Raw genomic sequence first — 12,855 nt, forward strand, 5'->3', positions numbered from 1 at the left:
AGGTATTTCAGGCATTCTCACGGTTTTTATCTCAGCCTTCAAGAATCGATACCTCCATTCAGGGCGCTGCCATCAACCATTTCAAAATGCCGGCCATAGTGGTTCTCAAATTTGAACCGATCGCATGTTTGACAATATGTTGCTGTATGTTACCTAAATGACCAACAATTGAAATACAACATGCGCGTCCTTGTGACAGATGACAGAACAGCACGTAAACACACCCACGGAACTCATAAAAAGACCGCAACAAGTGGCTGATAGTCCAGAGACTAAGACGCTAGACGACGGTGCGTGGACAGCATGCGTTGGTTAGGCGAGTGTCGTTCAGGTGTGGCTGGGAAAATGTAAGCAACGTTTCCATACCTCTGGTAGGTTACCAGAACGGCATGGACAGGACTGGGTGGAATGTAGTGTGCCGTGGAAAGGGTTCTCGAGTCAGTGATGTTGGTGCAGTTCGCGTTGTCATTGCATCTCTCGAGCTACAAATTACGCAGCCTGGCGCTAGTGGAAAATCGGTTAGGCGCATCGTCCGTAAAAGGATGTTCGTCTGAAAGGCTGGACTGGACTGGTGGGACTGATTATTTCCCTCCACCAATCATCTCGTTTCCCGCACGCTCTGTCTCGAAAGCCCTGAAGATGCCAGCATGCACATTCCAATCTTTCAACATGCCCCTCAGCGTTGGCTCCTGAACTGTCCTTCAATCGTAAAACGTTTCGACTGGATAGTCATTTTACTGACCCTTCCGAAACTATATGAGGCGTTGCACGTTTTTAACGCTAAGACAGGACTGGCGATCACGCGTGCTGTAGAATATTCAAAGGAAAGTTCCTGCCTTACTCACCCACTGCGCAAAGCTCCAACATTCCATTGGCCACGCTGTGCAAAGCAGCGCCATCTGCACGTGCCGTCAGACGGCGCCACCACCCGGTACTTTCGCTTCGCTGGAAACTGAGCCCCAGAACGCGAAGCCTATCTGTGAGCGCTGGGGCCAAGTGACCTGGGCGCCTTACCATATCCTATCTAGGGAAAATGTGTTGCTTTATTTAAAATCCTTAGGGCTTCAAATCGCCGACAGAATCCGGACAGCCAAGACAGAACACCCATCAAATAAAAAGAAAGGTCTATAATGCACGCAGGAGACCAATCGTCCCCATAGGAAGCCTTAGATAGCCAGTATCAGGCCGCTTTGGTCGACATGGTCCACGGATGATCCGAAGGGACTCCATCGGACGGAAGCACTGGATCCCCATGGCAAGGCAACGCACAGACAGTTCCGCCAGCCCAAAGGACCCCCGATCTGAGAGGCCTGGAAACCTACCAGGTGAGGCTTTAAATAGATGAGGCTTTATTGGTGTGTACACACACACACACACACACACACACACACACACATACACACATAATGCATATATATATATATATATATATATATATATATATATATATATTTAGCTGGGGCCTCAGGCTCCTAACTTGTGCTTTCACTTCCCCAGGTTAAGGAAAAACTGAGTCAAATCCGAGGAGAAACCTGTTTGTTGGCAAATTTTGGGGGTTAGTTTCATAACTTTCACGGTTCAGCCCGCCTTACCCATTTCGCGAAAGTACGCCCCGTATCTGCTATTTACTCGCCCTCTTTTTTGTCTCATCCGTGCCGGTCGGACTCGCCACTGCCATATGCCCAAATGTTGCCAAATGGAGATCATCTCACCAGTGCATTGGAGTTGCCCTGCAGTAAAGCAAGAGAAATCGACTTGCGTAGGTCGCTCCATTTCGCACATGTGTGCGAACAACGACTTCCTCTCGCGCGCTCTCCATGACTCTATGTGACGTCAGCTAGAAGCTAATGACGCGTGCCAACGCCATGATCTGAACCAGTGCATGTGAACGGCGCGGGCCTCTTCGCGCTGGTCGATGCCGCTCAGTGTCTGTCCCCCATTCTTTGCCGCCGTGAACGCTCGTACGCAGAGCACGTGCAGGTCCTGCGCCATCTGCACGCGTCCTCGAATGAAAGGGTGACGTCAGGGAGCTGCTCGCGCCGCCCCGTCGCCGCCGCCGCTGACAGCTGTGGGTCTGGGAGCTGCTCGCCCCGCCCCGCCCCGTCGCCGCCGCCGCTGACAGCTGTGGGTCTGGGAGCTGCTCGCCCCGCCCCCGTCCTGCCCCGCCCCGCCGCCGCCGCCGCCGCCGCCGCTGACAGCTGTGACGGACCATGCGCTGCACGGTGGTGGCGCGGCGTGCAGCGCATGGTTCGTTGTCGACTTCGCTTCGCGCCTTGCAAGGGTGGCAATACAGGCTCAGGACAGGCAGATGCGGGTCTGTAAAGCAGGACGAATTAAAACGGTTAGTGAGTGTAGTGAATGCCTCATATGGACAAGAAACGACCTGCGTAAACCTAAAAAACTGACCGCCAGAAAAAGAACTGCATTTGACATGAATATCTTTGTATTGTTAAAAGTTTCCCTGTCGGCCGCTGGTCAAAAATAATGTAAAATGCATCTGAGAATAGCATGACACTTGCTGAACCAGAGCACTCGTAATATCTGTTTTTACCGCATAGACATCATTCGGTACAAAATAAATTGCTGACGCTGCGTTCCCATCCAGCAGCCGTACATTTTTCTTTCCATATGCGTCCTTTGGGTGTAAAAAACAAAACAAAACAGTATGATCCATTGCATGAGTCAAACTGATATGTTCCTGGGTCATTGCATGTACCATATGACCCATTGCATCACCTGCCTACTTAAGTACAGTTATAGGGTGTTTCAAAAAGCACGTGGTTTTGTTGCAAACGGTACTGCCACTCAGCGCACATCTCTGTCTGACCACAAATTATGCAGATGAAATGATAGCTCACACAAATTCAAATTCGGCCTGACATGTGCAGATATATTACTCTTAAACATACTCATCAAGGAATCCAATATATTTTGTGTGATAATGGATAAGAAGCATATTACCCAAAAGTTTCCCAGATTTTAGCTTTCGCAACCAGCCTGAGAATTCCGGGACAAAAACAGATTTTTCATCGCCGACAAATCCATAACAACCGAAAAGGTACCAATCTGTGTTATGTTTTCGGCCGTAATACCATGAGCTTGGTGGATTGACACACTTTTGCGTGGGTTTTGAACTGAGACGGTAATTTTCGTGATCATTCTCATCATTTTATACCCATGCCATTTTTAATGCTTAAAATCCTCTTAATTCTGTGTTTGAGGTTCGCAAACTTGTGCTGCCTTTTGCGAGCCGCCATTGGGAATTCACTCAGGCATGAATGACGTCACAGTGATGTCACGCAAACACCCTCACCTCACTGGCTGTGTTGTGCTCATGGTCAAGCGAAATATGGACACCTTAACATTCGTGCTTGCAGTGTTGCAGCACCAAGTGTCCCAACGACAGAGGTCAATTGGCTGACAGTCAAATGCATGCCTAGGTCACGAACCGCGATTTGCCGCAACAAATATGTTTGTAGTGCAGTTGTACTTCGTGCCTGCGCCACTCCTGGGGCGGGGGCACGGCGGAGGCGCGCCGCCGCCGCAGTGTCGAGTGTCAGGTTCGCAGGCCGGCCCCGGCTCGCGGCCCCCGCTGTCTAGAGTCGCCGTGGGGAGAGCAGAGAGGGTAGGTACACGGTCAGGGGCTGCTGTGGTGCGAGACTAAAATACAGAGAAGCTTTAGTGAAATACTTGGCGTCTCATTACAAAATATTAGGGCAACTTTTAGATATGACGGGCGTGAGGCTGACAATGGAACAGCCTAAAGGGACTTTCACATTTAAAAAAGTCGAGCTAACATCAGATGAAACGTCTTTCGTGATTGAGACATGGATTCAATTACAAAAATTGACTGAAAGCCAATTTGCTGCTGACGTTTCTGCATTTGGTGCTGTATGACAGCGAGCAAGAATGTTGAAGTGAGTGCACTTTTTCTCGATCATGGGCACAGCCATGAAAAATAGCACAAGACGGCCATTAAGGGTGGTATTTCACATTTGAAGATGTGAAAGCAAGTAGCAAATGTGATGAAAAAGCTCACTTGTAACTATTGGTCTGCTTTTAAGGCTGAACACTGCTAACAACGAGTTTTCACTGATCAGTAAATATGCTCCTCATTACGACATTGCTTGATTACGTCAGCTTACCTTCCAAGACATGGGTCGAGAGCAGGTTGACGGTTGTTTTGTCTGAAAATGGCATCGTGAGCACCAAATATGAACGAAACGACAACGTATATTTTTATTGAATTTGATAACTGCATGACCAATGAAATGACAGTCTATGTATGACGCTATTATGGCGTCATGGATGCCTGGGTGACCTAGCCAGAGTCTCCAGGGCAGGATTGTGAATTGCACCATACTTTTCAAAATGGCTATGCCAGTAAGAAAACACGTATAAATGTGGAACACTCCCCTCAAAATGTCTGTTCCGGTTAAAGGGAATATTTCACATTTGAAGATTTTGAAGTAAATATCAGGTATGATGGAAACAAGATCACGTATTACTATTGGTATGCTTTTGAGTGGAAAGACTGCTCTGGATAGCATAATGATCTGTCTAGTAAATATGCTCCTCAATGGGTTGTGGTTTGATGGCGTCATCGCATCTCTCATAACATTGATTGAGAACAATTGACGGCCATTATATCTGGAAATTGTGCTCACGAACGCCAGATATGAGCGCCTCGGCGATTGTAATTTCTTGGCTTCAATCGCTGCATGGTTTATGGAATGACAGGATTTGAATGACGTTATTATGACAAAATAAGTGCTGAGATGCCTTTTAAATTCTCTACCCGATATACCTTTCCTGTTTTCGCGGGCGTGCAGCTCAGAAACTAGAGGGGCTTAGGTCTTAAAAAGGGCAGGATTGTAAAGAGCACCTAAAGGTTTACAAGATAGCTGTTCCAGTTCAAAACTCCACATAAATGTGGAACACTCCCTTTAAAAACCACATACTGATATGGAACAACCCTTTGAGAATAGCGCCGTTGCCGAAAATACAAATGCAAATTAGGTGGATTTTATGCAAATTAGGTGGACGTCTTCACGGGAAAATATGCCAATATAGAAACAGCGAGAAAAGGCTAAAGCGCACGCACACAATGCACGTCCGGTAAATGCACACGCATGAATTCACGACTCCACCCTACGGCACGTAAAAAAGTATCACAAATAACTCACATCGTCCGCTTCAGCAGCATCTCTGACGCAGCAACTCTGGTAGCGATCTTTCCATGATGTCACAAATTGTCACACGTTCAACAAGTTACGTGATTCAGTAATTAGTTCGACAAGATCAGGTACAAGTGACCTTATTTCCTCATATCTGATGCTTGCCTCAATATCTTCCATCATGAAGTTTTCCATTAAAAAGTATACCAATACTTACAAGCGGACGAATTCCACCAAAATTGATGCGTGGCTCAACCTCTTTAAATGTGGAGCAGTTCCTTGGATAACGGTGAGTACAAATTATATGTGCGTTGAGCCATGTTAAGACCAATAATTTTGCAGCGTCAAAACTGAACTCTTGGAAAGTGAAAACAGGGCAAATGGACCAGGAATACATGTCGCAGCTTTCAATGCATGAGAACTTCAGGTTGAGCCAAAGTACCGAGTGGAACTACGGAGAACGTGTGTTCAGATTAGTTCAAAGGGATGACCGTAAAAGGGAGATGCCATACACTCTAAAAAGCCTTCTGGCGAAGCGCAATGAATCATAATCACATGATGCTGGCTAGGGTAATGCCTTGCTTGCAGATAGAGTGTAAGAAGCTAGGTAGTGGAGAAAGACTTGCAAATGTTAAACACTAGTATTGATTGGTGCATGGTCATATAGAAGTGGTCTAAGGACGGTATCGACACGTAGGGCTGTTAACATCATAGCCGCTGGTTGTTTCATACAAAACTCATTCCACGATATTTTTAAATATATTTCATCGAATGGTATATTGATGACAGCCACGGCTCCGAGCGATCACCAGGCATGTCCTGTTTGCAGACATGTTCCATTATCCACGTCCATACAAGTGATAATTTTATGCAAGTCCGGATTTTCAAATGGCTGGCATTGCTGCTCGATATGCTGCGACGTAAAGGCCTCCAACACGACCTAGTTTGAGCGCTGAAGTAAGAATGACTCTGTGAGCATTCAATTAATAATGGCCTCTGACCAGTCACGTAAATGAACTGTGAACGGTCAATACAGAACGATCCTAAGCGGTCATCAGGGAAGAGCCGCTTTGTAAATCTCAACAAAAAATGGTTTTCCGTGAAGGGCCAGCTAAAGTGACCCTCCGTCACCAGTCAGGCTAAGGTGGCCCGTGTCGTGTCAAACAATCAAGAACATACGGCCCGCCGTGAGCTTTCAAGTCAGAAGTGCCACATGTGAACGATCACGTGCGACTGCCCTTTTGTGTCCTATCAAGTGCCTAACAATGGCGCCCTCTCTCACCAGTCCGGTATGATTAAACCTCTGTAACAGGTAAAATAGCGAGGTCCATCTGTGATTAAATTGAGTAAACAGCGTTCATTTTGAACTTCGCACTGCCGTACCGCCGCACCGCTGATGACGTGCATCCCCATACCTTACTTTTGACGCTCTGAAACCAACGGTACCACCTAACAACATGGCTTGTGTACTAACATTGCGTCTCCCTACACACCGAAACAAATCCGGAGGCACATTTAAAGGACAAACCTGTTGCCGAGAGGCCTCATGCCTGCCTGTACATGAAACATGTAGCTACCAGCGTTGTTGGGGGTATGAAGTGAAGGTGGTAATGCCCTCTAGTCAGTGCAACCCGGTCATTCACAGGGTGAGCAACGTGGCACAGAACGCGGGGAGAAAACGTGACCCCCGAAATGGCCCAGTAGTCCAGTGTGTTGGTCCACCACCTGGGAATCCGCAGCCATATCACCTGTTTTACATGTATGTCATGTGGGTTTGCGACATACAGCCCGATTGTGCACACAATGATGCTGTGCTCGGCTCTCAGTTTACGTCAAAGGTAAGTCAGCACTTCACCGACACAAGGCTCCTGGTTCTTGCAACCAAAGAACCTTGTGCCAAGGAGAACCAAGCGATCCTCTCGGCCAATAGCCACCACACCAAGTGAACGCGCTGAAAGCAGCACAAAGCCCGGGCCCGCGCTCATGGACGTTTGCCGTGCACCCGTCTATCACAGACAACTACGAAACTGTGGACCGCGTCACTGAATCGTCAACAACACCAGCCGGGGCTGGCCGTTCCCACCAGCGAGCTTCTGCCGACTCAGGCTCCCCGCCGCCTAGCCACCACCATCCTCTCGAAGCGATTGAACAATGCCCCGCTGGCGACGCAGCGCCGGACCTCGAGTCACCGCCGCCTACCAGAGGGGCGGCAGCACGCCATCGGAGGTAGTTTTTTTTAGCAGGATGGCGTCGCTGACTCGCTAGCATCTGGAGTCGCCGGCTTCCGGTCGGCGGAACGGGTGGCCACGGGTCACGGACTCCACGCAGGGGCTAGCGGCCGGACCCCAAGGGTGCCGCTTGGGGTCCGTCCCATCTAGAGCCCAGAGAGGCGCCGGTGCAGGGTGCCATTGGCGGGCCGCTCGTCCGGCCGCCCAGCGGGCGGCCTTCGCTTCAGCTGCTCGAACAGCTGCTCGAGCAGCGTGTTGTTCTCCTCGGTGACGGGCACAGGTCGCGCGCCGCCGGCCGTGTTCACGAACACGTACGGTCGACCGTTGATGGTCTTGATGCTATCCTTCATCTGGCGGATGACCTCCTCGTCGGAGAGCGGGGTCGGACTCGACGGCGCTGAGGGCGGGCGCGGCGGGGGCGGGGGCGGGGGCGAGCGCAGGCGCAGCGGCGCCCCAGTCCGGCTCAGCTGGCTCGGCTGGCCGACGAACACGCTGGCCCACGTGGCGGCGCCGCCGACCGGTCGCAGCATGGCCTTGCGCCGGGCGCGCGCGGCCGGCCTCATCCAGGCGTCCTTGCTGCCGCCGCCGCCGGCCGGCTGCAGGATGCGCTGCAGGGTGGCGAGCGTGTGCGCCTCGCGCTCAGAGGAGACCTTGCGCCGGCTGCAGCGGCGCACCGCCCAGGCCAGCGCTATCTCCAGCAGCAACAGGCCGGCCGACAGGCCGTACGCCAGCAGCATGAGGTAGTAGATCATGCGCAGCTCCTCGTTCTTCAGCTTGGTGCCCTGGATGCCCTTGGTGGCGGCGCAGGGGGACATGTCGACGCTGGCGTCCTGCATCCACTTGCTGGCAATGCCCGACATCACCAGCCCGTGTAAGCTGAAACAGAACATCAACAGCACGTGCATACGCGACACAAGGGGGGCAGACATCATCATCGGCCGACTTAAACCCAAGCGGACATACTAGAAATACCGCCTAGTCAGCGCCACCTGTTAAGTCTGATGCGCGCCAAAGTGGCGTGTGGGGTGAGCCGCCTGAGGCGCCAAGATGTCAGGAGCAAGATGACACAGGTGATAAGTGAAGTCGCGCGCCGGCCGTCAAGTTGGACGGGTCGTGCCGGTGACCCAAGTCTTTTCCGTGAAGGAACCGATGGTATTGATTGCACACTTGTCAGGGGCGCACGAGCGTCTCCCGGGAGGTCACGCCTGGAATGCCCTGAGCCATGCACGGCAGATACCAATCTGGCCTGAGCACACGACACTCACACGTTCCGTGTACATAACAAACGCTGACGGCCGTCGGCACGCAACCTCGCCGCAGCCGTGTCTCCTATCTGATGTCTCGTTAAGTTTCACCCAGCACTACGCGTAAAGTTTCACCGACGCGGGTCATGGGTGGGGTTCGTGCGTGGAAGGCCGGGGGCGCCACGCGCTTGGAGGTCATTCAAGCTCATAAAACGCAACCATTTCAAGTTGACCATCCAGGCTTTAAGTGAGGGTCCAGATGATATCTACACGAGGCGTGCATAACAGCACGTATTTGCCTTGCCGTAAGGTTTGATAGCTCTCAAGATTATCTCCTACATATCAATGCTCACAAAACATATCCCTAGGATATCACTAAGCTGTATAAGTTCGGAAGTTCGGAACTGGCAACTCACAGTGAGTGATGCATGAGGCAGCTCAACGCGTCTAGCAAAAGTTTTACGCGAGCCCCAACAGCGCCAGGTGCACCACAATACTCACAAGGGGTCAATGACGTCATGAATGATGGAGTCCCTGGGCGCGGCGAGGGCCAGCCTGATATATTGATCCTTCAACGGCACCACATGCACGTGGCACGTGTGGTTGCTGGCGTGGTAGTTAGCCATCATCATGGCGTTCAGCCTGGAGACCTCGTCAATGTAGACATGATCTGCCGGGCAAAGGACATCCAACATTGAACAGCCGACGCGGGAGTGACGTGGCGGAGTGGCACAAGAGAGCACGTGCTTGACTGCGGGACGTCTTTCCCGGGCCGTCGCTTAACGCTCCCAGTCTATTCGCAGCCGACTGGTTATAGCCAGCCTTCATTTAAAAGATGGCGGATATTTTTAGCTTTCGGCCCTGCTACGATCGTGGATAAACAACATTCGCATCTGCTTCACTCACGAAGGCCGCGGAAGGATCGAGACAGGCTGTCCATTGCCAGTTATTGGATAGCACAGTAATCATGCATACTGTCGATTTTCATCACACCACGTAACCGTCCACAGGACTAAAGGCGACATTGTTCGGTTTTTGAACGTTAACTCGGACAAACGTAATACGACACTTTAGCTGCATGCGGAACGGTAGCGCAGGCAAAAGGAATAACATGGCTTTTGGTTCCCCGCCAGATTCGAGCGCAGTTTTTTATCACGACACTACGAAAGATAATTTCGGAATCTGGAGACCAGTAAAACTATTTTGGATTTAGATGTCATACACTACCATGGGAAGTGACATGTATATCCCAATAGCCTTAGTTTGGTACCAAGACAGGCGGATTGCCCAGTGAATATGTAGGGTACGCAGCTGAAACCATTGTTCCAAGCACGAAGGCAAGCCACATCGACACCTTATTGATGTGCTAGGTACTGTAGTTATTAACGTTGTGGGGTCTGTTAGTCCGTTCGCAGTGCGTAGGTTCCGTTAATGGGGCTTGGATTTACTTTTTTTGAATAATCCCCAAGTCGTAAATCATGGTACGCCTTCCCGACGGAAATTCTGGCTGCGACCTTGATGCGGAAGATGTCCAAATTTCCAGAAAATCCATACCACTGATGACAGACTTGCATTTATTTATCCTTTGTGCTCAGTCCAAATGCATCGAATGCAGGCGGACGCCAATAGCTAATGATCACAGATGCGTTACGTGTGGCCAATATTTATTGATATTTGTGGTTCACTTCAAAATTGTGCTCTTCCGGCTTCAGGAATCTCTTTCACTTTTTAGAGGTAACCTCCGGGCCAAGAAACCTTTTATTCACTTTGTCTTAGGGTCCCGTCGGATTCGGTGAGCCACTGTTGGGAGTCACGCATAACGACATGTCTGCTACTTATATGAGCCTGGCTGAGAGCGAGCGCGACAGGGAATCAACAATACTTTCTCTCGTCAGCCGCTCAAAGCCCACATCAGACCCGTCGTCAGCTCGGCTGTCACACCATTCCCTGCCATGGCGCCATCGGTCGGGCGATGGCACCGATGGCGCGAGGGGCGAACTCACCGCCGCCGCGCACTTGCGCCACGATACGTTCGGGCGTGGCGTCTTTGGCGACGTACGCGCCGCGGCCCTGGCGCTTCATGCTCATCAGCACTTCCGACCTGTCCGCGAACATCTGGACACTGTCGCCTGGAACGTGAAGTCACATGCTGGAGCAATGACGCATGCGCAGGCACGACGATGGAGTTCGGCGGGAGTGACGCTTCGAGCAGTTGGGCGAGCTGCACACGTCATATAAACTTCATTGCGAGTTAAATGTTTTAAGCAGAGATAGCAAATGTTGGGTGGCAGACACGTACTGCTGTGACTGACCGGCATGGTGAAAGTCGCCTAAAATAGTATGCGTTGTGCATCGATCTGGAGGGAGGGGGTGGGGAACATGTCGATGGTACTCCTCGTCTGCCCACACCCATCTGTGCAATAGCTCAGGCCACTTGGTCACCTCCAGGAGTATCCTGCTATCATAATCGGAACAACGTTTTCCATAAAGCACAGAAATAGACGCTGGGCTACCAGATCCTCAAACTCGTTGACCACTGGGAAGCGAAGTAGATTAAGTCTGAGTAGCTTTGCTGTCAAACTGAGCCAATGCACTGGGCGACAAACGTCGGACAATATCAAACAAGGTTGGCTGAGCCTTCAGATCATTCACAGAGCCCTCCAAGGACCAACGTTTGGGATTTTTCGCGTGTTGTTGTGTTGTGGTGTGTGTTGTTGCCTCTTCGTAATGCAAAGCGTTTTCGAACTAATATCTGATATATATATATATATATATATATATATATATATATATATATATAATATATATGTACATAATAGAGCATCGACGACAAACATTGCGGAGACAGCTTGTCCTGTGCTTTGCTATGTTAATTCAGGCCATGTGTATTATGTTTGTGGATATACGGTAAAATGAGAAAACGAAACCATAAAACAAGCCAAATTTACTTAACTGGCTGCCTTGTATGCCGAGACAAAACCAGGATAAAATAAATGGCAAACGAAATCCAGTTGGATTTATCAAACCCCTGGATGAAACAGGCAGAGAATCCCCGGTCATTACTGGGGCCCGTCGCTGACACAGGGCACTTCCATTGTCTCATTATGGGCCCTTTTATCGTGATTCCTCTTGTCCCCTTTCATTGTCAGAGGGCCCGACCAACGCAAGAGGCCCTCTCTTACTCATGGTCATGTCCCTGTCCCTATTCATCAAATGTGGCCCTGGCCGGCCCACGACCACCTGACGACACAGGACCCCCCTGCCTGACACAGTGGAATTCCTGACTGACACGAGGATCCATCATTGTTTCAGGCACCTCGACCAATGCAAGAGGCATTCGGTGAGATTCGCAGGCCCCGGCCTTGCCCCTGTTTGGAAATGGACCCACAAGGCCCAGGCCGACGCGGAGCGGGCTGTTCGGTATCGGTGGTGTCTGACCGACACAGAGGCCCTCGAATCGAAGAGACGCGTCTCAGGTGTCTCCCGATGGACGCAAGAGGTCCTCCGACTGACATGTGAGGGCCCGGCGCTGCCGGGCTGAGTCCCTTGATATCATCTCCAGCCGGCCCTCCGGTCCAATCGGGACCCTGATAATCTATCTCCTGGCCCCTAAGAGCCCTCAAGACCTTGGGAGGACACGCGTCCTCTATGTTTCTTTGCATGCGCCCCTAGTCTCTTTTCCTGACTTAGCCACTCCTGGATGAAATCCTAGATACGCCACTGCTGGGGCCCCAGTGTACCGGCATATCCATTCGAAGTCAAAGGCCCCTGTGGTTACTGAAGGTACACTTGGACACCTGACCTTCAAATGATTCCTGGATACACCAAGAGCCCGTGCCCCGCGCTAGATCACATTATACATTTCTAGAGGGTCTTTGGACCTCACCAAGGGCTTGGATGGCATTTGATGCACTTCAGTGGGGTCATGATCTTGGGCGAGCCCGGGTCCCGTTCATTTGCCCGGGCCCGGGTCCTGGGTTAATACTGAAATCTAGCATCCCATTTGTCTTCTAGACCATTTTCCTTGGCCAAATCCAAAAATTATCTGCGTGTATTCAGTGGCTTCCAAATGAACGGAAGCTTTCGGTCACGGGTGTTAAGTCAACATCCATGTGATGCGTTTGCTTCATTCGATGTTGAGGGCCCTCCTTAAGCTCGTCTTTTCCAACCTGGGTGCCTCCTCTGAGACTTTAATGTAACTTTTTG

Source organism: Pollicipes pollicipes, unplaced genomic scaffold (assembly GCF_011947565.3).
Source record: "Pollicipes pollicipes isolate AB1234 unplaced genomic scaffold, Ppol_2.1 Scaffold_6686;HRSCAF=7923_pilon_pilon_pilon, whole genome shotgun sequence".
In the NCBI taxonomy this organism is placed as follows: Eukaryota; Metazoa; Arthropoda; class Thecostraca; order Pollicipedomorpha; family Pollicipedidae; genus Pollicipes; species Pollicipes pollicipes.